At 40.2% G+C, this 15940-nt stretch overlaps 1 pseudogene; it reads left to right on the forward strand.

Annotated features, from left to right (window-relative positions):
• LOC129032860 (olfactory receptor 7E24-like) overlaps positions 1–15940 on the forward strand; it is a 64081-nt pseudogene that overhangs the window by 13360 nt on the left and 34781 nt on the right.

Below are 15940 nucleotides of genomic sequence, written 5' to 3' on the forward strand. Positions count from 1 at the left end.
TTATTTATTTATTTTTATTTGAGACTGAGTCTTGCTATGTCATCCAGGTTGGAGTACAGTGGCGCAATCTTGGCTCACTGCAACCTCTCACTCCTGGGTTCAAGCAATTCTCTTGCCTCAGCCTCCTGAGGAGCTGGGATTACAGTTGCCTGCCACCATGCTTGGCTAATTGTATTTTTAATAGAAACAAGGTTTCACCATGATGGTCAGGCTGGTCTGAAACTCCTGACCTCAAGTGATCCGCCCGCCTCAGCCTCCCAAAGTGCTGGGATTACAGGCATGAGCCACTGTGCCCGGCCACATATTTTCTTAACAGGCCTCAATGAGATAAGAAATGTCACTTCGTAGATTCTACAGAAAGAGTTTTTGGAATCTGGGGACTCACAACACAGGTTCCATTCTGTGACATGAAACAGCACATAAAAAAGTTTTTTCACTGATACCTTGTTTTTAGTTTTTAAGACTGGATATTTGTTATTTCCTAATAGTCCTCAATGGGCTCAGAAATGTCAGTTCGTAGATTCTACATAAAGAATGTTTGGAACTCAGTGAATTGAAACACAGCTTCCATTCTGTGATATGAAACAACACATCACAAATTGTTTTCCTTGATAACTTATTTTTAGTTTTCAGGGTTGGATATTCATTTCTTTTTAATAGGCCTCAATGGGCCCAGAAATGTCACTTCATAGATTCTACAAAAATTAGCTGGGCATGGTGGCACGCACCTGTGATCCCTGCTACTCAGGGGCTCAATAAGCTCAAAAAGAATCTAAGTTGCTTCTTAGAATCTACAAATTAGTGTTTTGAACGTGTTGAATCAAAACACAGGTTCTATTCTGTGATATAATCAGCACGTCACTAAGTCTTTACACAGATGGCTTCTTTCTAGTTTTTAGGGATGATTATTCATATGCTCCTCTAATGGCTCAATAATATCAGAAATGTCACGTCTTAATCTAAAAAATAATTGTTTTGAACCTCTTGAATCAAAACCTAGGTTCCATTCTGTGACATAAAACAGCACATCACAAATCATTTTCACAGATAGCTTGTTTCTAGTTTTTAGGGCTGGATATTTGCATGTTTTTCTAATTAGTCAATAGGCCAAGAAATGTCACCTCATGAATTCTAAAAAATGTGTACTTGGAGCCTGTCTAATCAAATTATAGGTTCCATACTATGATATGGAACAGCATATCACAAAGTGTTTTCACAGATAGCTTGTTTGTAAATTTTAGGGCTGGATATTCGTATGTTCCCATAAAGGCGCAATAGGTTCAGAAATGTCACTTCTTATATTCTAAAAAAAAATTGTTTGGAACCTGTTTAATCAAAACCAAAGATCAATCTTGTATTATGAAACTGCACATTCCAAAGCACTTTCTCAAATAGCTTGTTTCTAGTTTTTAGGGCTGTATATTTGAATGTTCTTATAAGGGCTCAATAGGCTAAGAAATGTCACTTATTAGACTCTGCAAAAAGAGTGATTGGAACTTGTTTAATGAAAACCCAGGTCCAGTCCCAAAATATAAAACAGCAATCACAAAGCTCTTTCACAGATAACTTCTTTTTACTTGTTAGGGTTGGATACTTGTATGTTCCTCTAAAAGCTCAATGGGCTCTGAAATGTCATTTCTCAGATTCTACAGAACACGTGTTTAGAATCTGTTCCATCAAAACACTGATTCCACTTAGTTATAGAACACAGCACGTCACAAACCATATTCACACACAGCCTGTTTATAATTTTTAAAACTGCCTATTCATATTTCCATACAGGCCTCAAAACCTCTGAAATGTTATTTTCTGGATTCTACAAAACATGTATCTGGATCATTTGTAATGACAACACAAATTCCATTCAGTAATATAAAGTGGCACATCACAAAAGTTTTTCACAGATAGCTTGATTTTAGTTTTGAGGGCTGAATATGCCTATGTTCCTATAAGGGCTCAATGTCCTCAGAAATGTCCCTTCTTAGATTCTACAAAACGTGTGTTTGGAACTGGTTGAATCAAAACAAGACTCCATTCAGTGATATAAAACAGCACATCACAATGCTCTTTCAAGGATAGCTTCTTTTTACTTTTTAGGGCTGGATATTCCTATCTTAATATAAGGGCTCAATGGGCTCAGAAATTTCATTTCTTGGATTCTACAGAACGTGTGTTTAGAACCTGTTGAATGATAATGCAGGTTCCACTCAGTGATAGGATACAACACATCACAAAGTATATTCACAAAGAGCTTGTTTGTAGTTTTTAGGCCTGGATATTTGTATTTTCAAAATAGGTCTAAGGACCTCTGAAATGTCATTTTTTTGTTTCTACAAAACATGAGTTTGGATTTTTTGTAATGAAAACACAACATCCATTCAGTGATATAATGCAGCATATTGTAAAGTCTTTTCACAGATTGCTGGTTTTTAGTTTTGAGGGATGAATGTTTGTATGTTCCTATGAAAGTTCATTTGGTTCTGCAATGTCGCTTCTTAGATTGTACAGAGACTGCGTTTTTTTTTTTAGGAGTCTCACTCTGTTGCCCAGGCTGGAGTGCAGTGGCACAATCTTGGCTCACTGCAAACTCCACCTCCCAGGTTCAAGTGATTCTTCTGCCTTAGCCTCTGGAGTAGCCGGGACTACAGGCATACCCCATCGTGCCTGGTTAACTTTATTTTTATTTTTAGTAGAGATGGGGTTTCACCATGGTGGCCAGGCTGGTCTCAAACTCCTGACCTCAGGTGATCCACATGCCTTGGCCTCCCAAATTGCTGGGATTACAGGTGTAAGCCATCATGCCTGGCCGGAACCTGTTGAATCAAAACACAGGTTCCATTCAGTGATATACAACAGCACATCACAAAGCTCTTTAACAGATAGCTTCTTTTACTTTTTAGGGCTGGATATTTGTATGTTCCTTTAAGTGCTCAATGGGCTGAGTATGCCATTTCTTTTCTTTTCTTTTCTTTTTTTTTTTGAGATGGAGTTTCACTCTTGTTGCCCAGGCTAGAGTGCAATGGGGCAGTCTTGGCTCACTGCAACCTCTGCCTGCGAGTTCAAGCATTTCTGCCACCTCAGCCTTCCGAGTAGCTGGAATTACAGGCACTCACCACCTCGCCTGGCTAATTTTTTTGTAATTTTAGTAGAGACGGGGTTTACCATGTTGGCCAGGCTGGTCTCGAACTCCTAGCTTAGGTGGTCCCCCTATTTCGGCCTCCCAAAGTGCTGGGATTACTGGTGTGAGCCACCACACCCGGCCAGTAATGTCATTTCTTAGATTCCACAGAACCTGTGTTTAGAACCTGTTCAATCAAGACACAGGTTCCACAAAGTGATAGGGAACAAAACATAGCAAACTATATTTGCACAGAGCTTGTTTGTAGTTCTTAGGGCTGGATATTTTTATTTTTTTATATCTGCCTAAAAACTTCTGAAATGTTATTTTTGGATTCTACAAAACATGACTTTGGATCCTTTGTAATGAAAATCACAAAAAGTGTGTTTGGAACCTATTGAATCAAAACACAGTTTCCACTGAGTGATACAAAACAGCACATCCAAAAACTCTTTCACAGATAGCTTCTTTTTACTCTGTAGGGCTTGATATTGGTATGTTCCTGTAAGTGCTGAATGGTCTCAGAAATGTCTCTCTTTCGATTTCACAAAAAGTGTGTTTGGAAACTGTTGAATCAAAACACTGGTTTCACTAAGTGGTAGAAAATGGCACATCACTAAGCATATTCGCACAGAGCCTGTTTGTAGTACTTAGGGCTGGATATTTGTATTTTCTTGAATAGGCCTAAAAACTTCTAAAATGTCATTTTTTGGATTATACAAAACTTCAGTTTGGATCTTTTGTAATGAAAACACAAGTTTTATTCAGTGATATAAAACAGCAAATTAGGTGGGGCACAGTGGCTCATGCCTGTAATCCCCATACTTTGGGAGACTAAGGCAGGCAGGGAGATCACTTGAAGTCAGGAGTTCCAGACCCGCCTGGCCAACATGGTGAAACCCTGTCTCTACTAAAAATACAAAAATTAGCTAGGTGTGGTGGCATGTACCTGTAATCCCAGCTACTCGGGAGGCTGAGACAGGAGAATTGCTTGAACCTGGGAAACAGAGGTTGCAGTGAGCTGAGATCAAGCCACTGCACTCCAGCCTGGATGACACAGCGAGACTCTGTCTCAAATAAATAAATAAATAAAATAAAAAATAAAAAAAAGTTAAATAATAAAGGACTTCACAGATTGCTTGTTTTTATTTTTGAGGGCTGGATATTTGTATGTTCCTATAAGGGTTCAATGGGCTCACAAATATTCTTTCTTAGATCTACAAGAGGTGTGTTTGGAACATTTTGAATCAAAACAAAGATTCCTTTCAGTGATATAAAACAGCACATCACAAAGCTCTTTTATAGATAGCTGCTTCTTTTTTTTTTTTTTTTTTTGAGATGAAGTTTCGCTCTTTTTGCTAAAAAAGTGCTAGGATTACAGGCGTGAGCCACCACACCCAGCCCATATTTTCTTATATAGGCCTAAAAACCTGTGAAAGGTCATTGCTTGGATTCTACAAAACATGAGTTTTGATCCTTTGTAATGAAAACACAAGTTCCATTCCATGATATAAAACAGCATATCACAAAGTTTTTACACAGGTCACTTGATTTTAGTTTTGAAGGCTGGATAAAGGGCTCATTGGGCTCAGAAATGTCCCTTATTCGATTCTACAAAAAGTGTGTTTGGAAACTGTTGAATCAAAACACATGTTCTATTTACTGATATAAAAGAGGACATCACAAAGCTTCTTCATAAATATCTTCCTTTTATATTTTAGGGCTGGATATTCATATATTTCTGTAAGGACTCAATGGTCCCAGAAATATCAATTCTTAGATTCTCCACAATGTGTGTTTAGAACATGTTGAATCAAAACCCAGGTTCCAATCAGTGATAGAAAACAGCACATCACAAAGCATATTCACACAGACCTTGCTTGTAGTTCTTTGGGTTGGATTTCATATTTTCTTACATAGGCCTCAAAACCTCTGAAATGTCATTGCTTGGATTCTGTGAAACATGAGTTTGATCCTTTGTAATGAAAACACAAGTTCCGTTCCATAATATAAAACAGCACATCACAAAAGTTTTTCACAAATTGCCTGTTTTTTTTGTTGGTTTGTTTCTTGTTTTTAATTTTTGGAGGGCAGGATCTTCATATGTTCCTACTGGAGCTCAATAGGCTCAAAGAATGTCACTTCTTAGATTCTATACAGTAAGTATTTAGAATCTGTTGAATCAAAACACAGGTTCCATTCAGTGACATAAAATAGCATGTCACAAAGTTTTTTTTTACAGATTGCTTGTTTTTCATTTTGAGGGCTGGACATTCTTATGTTCCTATAAGGGCTCAAAAAACTCAGAAGTGTTTCTTCTTAGATTCTACAAAAAGTGTGTTTGAAACCTGTTGAATAAAAACACAAGTTTCATCCAGTGATATAAAACAGCACATCACAAGCTCTTTCACAGATAACTTATTTTTGCTTTTTAGGGCTTGATGTTGGTACATTCCAATAAGGGTTCAATGGGCTCAGAAATGTCTCTTCTTAGATTTTAGAAAAAGTGTGTTTGGAACCTGTTGAATCAAAACGCAGGTTCCACTAATGATAGTAAACAGCACATCACAGAGCATGTACTCAAAGAGTAGTTTGTAGTTTTGATTTTTGGATATTCACATTTTCTAATATAATGGAATCCATTTCAGGGGATTCCAAAAATCCCCTGAAATGTCATTTATAGGATTCTAAAAAAAATGAGTCTGGATCCTTTGTAATGGAATCACAAGTTCCATTCATTGATATAAAACAGAACATCACAAGGGGTTTTCACAGATAGCTTGTTTTTAGTTTTTAGGGCTGGACATTCTAATGTTCCTATAAGGGCCCACTCAATGGGCTCAGAATTGTCCCTTCTTAGATTCTACAAATCTGTGTTTGGACCCTGTTCAATCAAAATATAGGTTCTATTCAGTAATATAAAACATCATATCACAAAACTCTTAAACAGATAACTTCTACTTTTTAGGGATGGATATTCATATATTCCCATAAGGGCTCAAAGGGCTCAGAAATGGCATTTCTTAGATTCTACAGAATGTGGGTTTAGAACCTGTTGAATCTAAACACAGGTTCCACTCAGCAGTAAGAAACAGCGCATCACAAAGGATATTCACACAGAACTTGCTTGTAGTTCTTACAGCTTGATATTCATATTTTCCTAATAACCTCTGAAATGTCATTACTTGCATTCTACAAAACAGAAGTTTGGATCTTTTGTAATGAAAACACATGTTCCATTCAGTGATATAAAGCAGCACATCACAAAGGCTTTTCACAGATTGCTTGTTTTTAGTTTTGAGGGCTAAATATGTGTATGTTCCAATGAGGGCTCAATGGGCTCAGAAATGTCACTTCTTAGATTCCACAGAATGTGTGTTAAAAAGCTGTTGAATCAAAACAGAGGTTCCAATCAGTGATAGGAAACAGCACATTGCAAAGCATGTTCGCACAGAGCTTGTTTGTAATTTTTAAGGCTGGATATTCATATTTTCTATACAGGCCTAAAAACCTCTGAAGTGTCATTTTCTGGATTCTAGAAAACATGTGTTTGGATCCTTTGTAATGAAAACACAGGCTGCATCCAGTGATATACAACAGCACATCACAAAGTTCTTTCACAGAGAAATTCTTTTTGCTTTTTAGGGCTGGATATTTGTAAGCTTCTACAAGGGCTCAATAGGCTCAAGAATGTCCCTTCTCAGATTCTACAAAAAGTGTTCCTGGAACCTGCTGAATGAAACACATGTTCCATTCAGTGATATAAAACATAACATCACAAAGCTCTTTCACAGATAACTTCTTTTTAATATTTAGTGCTGGATATTTGTATGTTCCTATAAGGGCTCAGAAATGCCATTTCATATATTCTACAGAACGTGTGTTTAGAACGTGTTGAATCAAAATATAGGCTCCACTCAGTGATAGAAAACAGCACATCACAAACCATATTCGCACAGAGCTTGTTTGGAGTACTTAGGACTGGATAAGCATATATTCACATATAGGTCTAAAACGCTCTGAAATGTCATTTCTTGGATTCTACAAAACAAGCCTTTGGATCCTTTGTAACAAAAACACAAGATCCATTTGGTGATATAAAAAAGCACATCACAAGGGTTTTCACAGATGGCTTGTTTTTAGTTTTTAGGGCTGGACATTTGTATATTCCTTTAAGAGCTCAATGGGCTCAGGAATGTCTCTTCGCAGATAACACAAAAACTGTGTTTCAAACATGTTCATCAAAACACCCTTTCAATTCAGTGATATAAAACAGCATATCACAAAGCTCTTTCACAGATAGCTTCCTTTTAATTTTTAGAACTTGATATTCTATGTTCTTATAAGTGCTCTATGGGCTCAGAAATGTCACTTCTTAGATTTCAGAAAAAGCATTTTTGGAACCTGTTCAATCAAAACACATGTTCCATTCAGTGATATAAAACACAGCATCACAAAGCTTTTTCAGAGATAGCTTCTTTTTACTTTTTAGGGCTGGATATTTGTATGCCCCTATAATGGTGCAATGAGCTCAGAAATGTCCTTTCTTAGATTCTATAGAACGTGTGTTTAGAACCTGTTGAAACAAAACCCTGCTTCCACTCAGTGATAGGAAACAGCACATCACAAAGCATATACTCACAGAGCTTGTTTATAGTTCTTAGGCCTGGATATTAGTATTTTCTTTTCTTTTTTTGAGGCGGAGTCTTGCTCTGTCACCCAGGCTGGAGTGCAATGTCGCTATCTCGGCTCACTGCAAGCTCCGCCTCCTGGGTTCATGCCATTCTCCTGATCAGCCTCCGAGTAGCTGGGACTACAGGCACCTGCCACCACGCCCAGCTAATTTTTTGTATTTTTAGTAGAGATGGGGTTTTACTGTATTAGCCACGATGGTCTCGATCTCCTGACCTTGTGATCCACCCTTCTCGGCCTCCCAAAGGGCTGGGATTACAGGCGTGAGCCACTGCGCCCGGCCCTAGCCTGGATATTAGTATTTTCTTAAATAGGCCTAGAATTATCTGAAATGTCATTTTTCAGTTTCTACAAAACATGAGTTTGGATTCTTTGTAATGAAAACACAAGTTCCATTCAGTGATATGAAACACCACATCACAAAGTTTTCTTAAAGATTTCCTGTTTTTAATTTTGATGACTAGATATTTGTATGTTCCTATATTGGCTCAATGGGCTCAGAAATGTCCTTTCTTAGATTCTATGAAAAGTGTGTTTGGAACCTTTTGAATCAAAATACAGGTGCTATTTAGTGATATAAAACAGCATATTTCATAGCTGTTTCACAGAAACAGGGAAATAGGGAAAGGATTCCCTATTCAATAAATTGGGAAAGGACCCCCTATTCAATAAATTTTGCCAGGATAATGGCTTACGATACACAGAAGATAGAAATTGGACCCCTTCCTTACACCATGCACAAAAATCAACTCAAGATGGATTAAAGACCTACATGTAAAACCTAACACTAAAAAAACACTGGTAGATAACCCAGGAAATACCATTTTGGACATAGAAACTTGCAAAGATCTCATCATGAAAATGCCAAAAGCAATTGAAACAAAGGCAAAAATTGACAAATGGGACCTAATTAAACTAAAGAGCTTCTGCACAGCAAAAGAAACTATAATTTTTCAATGGTCTAATACCCAGAATTTACAAGGAACTTAAACAAATGGACAAGAAGAAAACAAAAAAAATACAAATGTTTCTAAATACAAAAATAAAGACAATAAAGACAATTAAACAAAACAATCTATAGACTCAGTGAAGATTTTGAAATGTTTTGTTTATTACATGGTGAGGTTTTTCAGATCTTTTAGCCAAATCACATGCCCTCATGTCTCCTACTCTTTTTGTTTCTGGCATAAAACTTTTTGGTTTGAGCCAGAACAGTGAAGATGACAACACACATCAATCTGATGATAATTGGAGGTGAGGGAAGTTCACAGTCCATCATGAAAAACTCTTTTAGATGAGAAGGGAAGACCATATACATAGTTATGTAAAAAAAATCATGAGGACTCATATACGCAAAAGGGTAAGGGGAAGGCTTTACTTTGTACAAATGTAGATAGATTAAGTAACAATACACTAATACTTTGTAAAAGTGTGCTATTTACAAACAATGTTAGTGAACACAGTCTGCTAAGGTTTTATTCTCATATATTGTTACGCACAGCTAAATCCTTCAACTATGTGAATGTTAGGGCTTTTCACAAAAGCCTGCCTAATTCAAAGGAGCCTTTTCAAGTCCATTTACAACAAATTTAAAATCATATTTTCCCTGAACAAGTGCTTACCTGATATGACTCTGTTTTCCTTGCTTGTTTTTTTTTAAATGAAGAAATATCCTATTTTTCAAATTGGACCCCAGGCTGAAAATTGGCACCTGAAATGACTGCATTTGGGCTTTGGGGAAAGTGCCACTCAGATAGGTAACTGAGGACATGAGCGACCAGTGTGAGGGAGGGTGAGATTTGTCAGATGCCAAAATCAGTGGATGAGTGGTGGTGTCTGTCAGACACAAACATGTTGCCAGAATCTTATCACCATCAATCACGTGATTTCACACATTTATGCGGGAACCACGCCTTTTTTTTTTGAGAGGAAGTCTCATTCTGTCACCCAGGCTGGAGTGCAGTGGCGCAATCGCGGCTCACTGCAGCCTCTGCCTCCCGGGTTCAAGCGATTCTCCTGCCTCAGCTTCCTGAGTAGCTGAGACTACAGGCATGCGCCACTACATCTGGTTAATTTTTGTATTTTTAGTAGAGATGGGGTTTCACCATGTTGGCCAGGATGGTCTCGCTCTCCTGACCTCATGATCCGTCTGCCTTGGCCTCTCAAAGTGCTGGTGAGAGGTGACGGCGTGCTGGCAGCCCTCGCTTGCTCACGGTGCCTCCTCGGCCTCGCTTGCTCACGGCGCCTCCTTGGCCTCGCTTGCTCACGGCGCCTCCTCGGCCTCGCTGGCGCCCACTCTGGCCGCGCTGGAGGAGCCCTTTGGCCCGCCACTGCACTGTGGGCACCCCTCTCTGGGCTGGCCGAGGCCGGAGCCAGCTCCCTCTGCTTGCGGGTAGGTGTGGAGGGAGAGATGCAGGTGGGAACCGGGGCTGAGCAGTGGCGCTTGGGGGCCAGCGTGAGTTCCAGGTGGGCGTGGGCTCGGTGGGCCCGCACTTGGAGCAGCTGGCCGGCACCCCCGGGGCCCAGGCAGTGAGGGGCTTAGCACCTGGGCCAGCAGCTGCAGAGGGTGCGCTGGGTCCCCCAGCAGTGCTGGCCCACTGGTTCTGCGCTGGAATTCTTGCCGGACTCAGCTGCCTCCCCGCAGCGCAGGGCTTGGGACCTGCAGCCTGCCATGCCCAAGCCTCCCCACCGCCCTGGGCTCCTGCATGGCCCAAGCCTCCCAGATGGGCACCACCCCTTGCTCTGCACGCTGGGTCCCATCACTGCCTGGCTCTCCGACTGCCAGGCTGAGGAGTGCCGGCCCACAGCGCAGGACTGGCGGGCAACTCTGCCTACCACCACAGTGCAGTATCCACTAGGTGAAGCCAGCTGGGCTCCTGAGTCCAGTGGGGACTTGGAAAACCTTTATGTCTAGCTAAGGGATTGTAGAGACACTAATCAGCACTCTGTCTAGCTCAAGGTTTGTGAATGCACCAATCAGCACTCTGTATCTAGCTAATCTGGTGGGGACTTGGAAAACCTTTGTGTCTAGCTAAGGGATTGTAAATACACCAATCAGCACTCTGTGTCTAGCTCAAGGTTTGTAAATACACCAATCAGCACTCTGTGTCTAGCTCAAAGTTTGTGAACACACCAATCAGCACTCTGTATCTAGCTAATCTGGTGGGGACTTAGATAACCTTTATGTCTAGCTAAAGGATTGTAGATACACCAGTCAGCACTCTGTGTCTAGCTCAAGGTTTGTAAATGCACCAATCAGTGCTCTGTGTCTAGCTAATCTAGCAGGGACTTGGAGAACTTTTGTGTCTAGCTCAGGGATTGTAAACACACCAATCAGCACCTTGTCAAAATGTACCAATCAGCTCTCTGTAAAACAGACCAATCAGCTCTCTGTAAAATGGGCCAATCAGCAGGATGTGGGTGGGGTCAGATAAGGGAATAAAAGCAGGCTGCCCCAGCAAGCAGCAGCAACCCCCTGGGGTCCCCTTCCGGGGAGTGGAAGGTTTGTTCTTTCGCTCTTTTCAATAAATCTTGTTGCTGCTTAGTCTTTGGGTCCGCAATGCCTTTATGAGCAGTAATACTCACGGCGAAGGTCTGCAGCTTCACTTCTGAGCCAGTGAGACCAGAAACCCACCGGAAAGAAGAAACTCCCAACACATCCGAACATCAGAAGGAGGAAACTCCGGACACGCCGCTTTTAAGAAATGTAACGCTTACCGCCAGGGTCCGAGGCTTCATTCTAGAAGTCAGTGAGACCAAGAACCCACCAATTCTGGACACACTGGGATTACAGATGTGAGCCTGTGCGCCCAGCCACCATGCCTTTTTTAGGGTGGCCTATTTTATATCTGTACACACTTCTTCGTTTTGACATGAGACGTTCTTGCACCCAAACAGATCCTGAAATAAAGCTTCAGGTTTTCTTAGATGATGTACGTGTTTTCAGATGTAATCAATAACTGATCATTTCTTCTTTTTTTCCTTTCCCTAATTTAAATATGACTTGTCTGCTGGGACTCTGGATACATGGTGAAAAGTTTTTGATTATTTTCACCCCCGGCAATCGGTTTTATTCTCTGTGGTTTAGTTCACGAAACAGTCTCTCAGAAGGGCAATGTCTGTAATTTGCCGCTGGGCGACTGTGCCTAGCACAAAACCTAGCATGTGGGAAGCCACAGAAATGCCATTTAGACACATAAATAAAAACCGTTTGCGTATGACATTTTATTCTTTCTAAGTATAAAAGGCGAGAAACTCTGGTCAGTAATTTGAAATCGAAACAGTACTTTTTACTTTGAAATCTGCGTGATGACCACCAACATATTAGCATATATCCCATCAGTATTTCATTTTGAGTTTTCCATTAATGTGAGAACTCCATGGGAATTAGCATTTATTAGTAGTTCTAAATCTTCTAAAATATAAGGGGAGTGGAAATTTTAACGAGCCAATGTTGTGGCATTTACTTGGGAATAAACACTCTCTCTTCCCTCTTTGTGTCTCCTGTTTCCTGCCCCCTGCTCAATTCAGCTGCAACATAGACCTCCTCACTATCTTCCAGACCACCAAAGCTTACACAGTCCCAGAGAAGAGACAGGTGTGGGGAGTCATAACTCACCAAGGCTCCCTTGGACTCTAGGACCACTAAGAAGGTTAAAATTTCAGGAGTAGCCGTGGAAGATGATGAGGGCTTAGAGTCTCAAGAACTACAAATAAATACCTAAAAATAAAATTGTCAGTCCAGACTTGGAGAGGTCTAGTATGTGGCTATGAGAAAGATGAAAAGCAACATAGAGATTGGGTAAAAGAGGAAAGGCCCTCCATCACACCATTTGTTGGCATCATAAAGTATACTGTGTCTCCACCCACCACAATAGAAACCAGGAGGTAACTGATGTCTGTCGTCCCTTCCTAGGAGGCAATGAAAAGTTCAGTGAATTAGTTTATCAGATGAAGACTTTTCGTATTGCCGTAAGTATTGTCATTCTAGTCTGAATAAACACATATGGGCCAATGTAACTTAAGTGCATACAGAATATGAGCTACTCAGAGGACTTTCAGATGCAGAGGTATAGCAGTGGTTCTCAGCCCTGGTTAAGATCACCCGGGAGCTTTTACTAGGCACGAGTGCTGCAGTCACCCTATATATTCCAACATAATTGTTCTGGGATAGAGACCTGGCATTGGTCTCATGAAGATATGTATGTGTATGTATACACAATATACCTGTATATGTATTCATATATATGCAATACATATGTATATGTAATTATATATATGTACAGTACATAGGTGTATGTATTCATATTTTTACAAAACATTATTATCTCATTTCTTTCTATATATAGTTGTAGCTCTTTCTGTCTTACTAGTATATGTATACATAAATACGTGTATAGAGAGACAATGATGACTACTTATTTGGATGATGACTCCAAACCATTTGTGCTTAGATTTTTAATGAGAATTGTTGTTTTAACATTCTACATAACTTTGGTATTTAATAACTTAGCTACTAGATTGCTGAGGTTACAAGGTACAATTTACAAAGACTTTCTTCATCTCAGTTTCCATATGGTAAACAGCAATTTTAAAACTCTCTCAGAAGTATAGCTATTTTGTCTATAATCTAATGGTATGTGTGTTTGCTATGCTCTCCAGATTATTAGCTAAGTACTCTTTATTTGGACTTTTAGCATAAAGTCAGACACAAAAATATGTGAAAAATTTTAAATCCACATGATACCAGTGACTTAATTACTAACTTTAAGTAGATGAAATTGGCAAAAAAATTTACAGCTCATAACAGGAGCATCACAACCCCTTATAAGATGCTTTTTAGCATACCAACAAGTTTATATTCATAATCTCACTTATTTCTAATTAAATCGTTTGAGGTCTGCCTTATTTTGATTTCACTATTGCAGCAACTCAGGCTATGAGAAGCTGTTGGTGACCTGGAGTAACAGGCTGGCAGAGTCAGGACTGGAGTCGAGGGTCTGCTCCAAGCTCAGTACTGGCTCCTTGCATCACCTGCAGCTGCTGTCAGTGTCGGGGTCTCAATTGTGTTTCTTTCTTTTTTTTTGAGACAGAGTCTCGCTCTTTCGCCCAGGCTGGAGTGCAGTGGCGCCATCTTGGCTTACTGCAAGCTCCGCCTCCCGGGTTCACGCCCTTCTCCTGCCTCAGCCTCCCGAGTAGCTGGGACTACAGGCGCCTGCCACCACGCCCGGCTAATTTTTTGTATTTTTAGTAGAGACGGGGTTTCACTGTGTTATCCAGAATGGGCTCGATATGCTGACCTCGTGATCCGCCCACCTCAGCCTCCCAAAGTGCTGGGATTACAGGCGTGAGCCACCGCTCCGGGCCTGTCATGTCTCTAACCGTAGAAGCTCAAGCAAGGCTGTGGCCTCTGCCTCCCGCTCTGCTCTAAAGAACTGTTTCTTTCCGTTTGTTGTATGCCATGAACCATGTTGTTGTGAACATAAAAACCAAATGTGGAGGCCCTTTCTCCTCTGCAAGGAAATAGTACACCTGATATTACTTAAACACGCAAGTGATAAGGCTTACCTGACACGCTGAAAAATGACATGTTGGGGATTTTACTACAAGAAACAAAATACATAATTGGCAGAAATGTGGCATTTGGTAAAAAAATGGCTTGAATTCTTTCCATCTGCTACACTGATTTTATTCACCCATCACCAAAATCATAAAGCAAATCCAGCTCTGAGCAGTTGAAATATAGAAACAAGTGTGACAAGAGAGCAGGCCGAAGGAGCTCAGTGACTCAGAGATTAGCCACTGGCATCTCACTGCTGGGACCCTGGGCATCATGGAATGTGGCATGATGACCATCCTGTGGCAGTTTCTAAGCCACCCAAAGAGGTAATGCCGCCTGTCAACATTCAGAGCATTACCTCAAGGAGGCTGCACCATGGCTGAGCCTAAAATAAAACACTGCTGTTTGCGACCCTCTGTTGTTGCTTGCTGGGAGACTTAGAGTAAATTTGCATCCAAAGCCTGGAACAAGCTTGTTTCCTTAATATAATATATACCATATGTTTTCATATCATAATTTTAGTCTTTATCATAAAATAATTTTTAAAAAATATTCTATCTTCAAAGAAAATTATAAAGGACCTGTGGGGGAACTTAAAATTTGGGACTTTGAATGTTATTAGAACTTAGACAGATGTACCCTTTGAGCAGATTATGCAATGATAACTTATATTTAATTATTTTATGACTGCTTCTATTTGAACAAACATATATCATTTTCTGCTCATGTTTTGAATTTTTAATGCAAAGAACCTGACCTAAAGCATTGTGAGTTTTCTTTTCTTTTTTTTTTGAGACAGAGTTTCACTCTGTTGCCCAGGCTAGAGTGCAGTGGTGTGATCTCAGCTCACTGCAACCTCTGCCTCAACAGTTCAAGCGATTCTCCTGCCTCAGCCTCCTGAGTAGCTGGGATTACAGGTGTGTGCTACCATGCCTGGCTACTTTTTGTATTTTTAGTAGAGATGGGGTTTCACCATGTTGGCCAGGTTGGTCTCGAACTCCTGGCCTCAAGTGATTTGCCTGCCTTGGCCTCCTGAAGTGCTGGAATTACAGGCGTGAGCCACCACACCTGGCCATGAGTTTTCAATTACTTGCTTAACATCTATAAATGTTGTTGGTTTACAAAATAGATCTCTGATGGGAAATGCATAACCTTATAGGAAAGTAATTTGGGGGCAGTGTTAATTATAGATGCGTTGGATAAGAAGATCTGTTAGGTAGTAAAGCCCTTTAAAAAGGATAAATTGGTTAAAAGTCCCTATCATGGGTTTTTGGGGACTCTTCAGTACTCCTCTATGGATTCACTCTGGTGCCCACTAGCATTTATAATGCCGGTAGCAGGGAATAAAGCTCAGGATATCCACTGTCTTCAAACTCTGTAGAGTCTTCAAGATTGTGTATCTATCTGTGAGTCACAAAGTGTTTGATAAGCTGAGTGTGCAGGACTGATTAGAAGAGGGACTCTTTGTATTGAGGGTGTTCACAGTATCATATTTCTTAGTAGAAATAGAATCTGAGAAGTCACTGAGTTCAGGAAAACATGTATGAATCAATAAAACCATGAGGATAAAC

Source organism: Pongo pygmaeus, chromosome 2, assembly GCF_028885625.2.
Source record: "Pongo pygmaeus isolate AG05252 chromosome 2, NHGRI_mPonPyg2-v2.0_pri, whole genome shotgun sequence".
Lineage (NCBI taxonomy): Eukaryota > Metazoa > Chordata > Mammalia > Primates > Hominidae > Pongo > Pongo pygmaeus.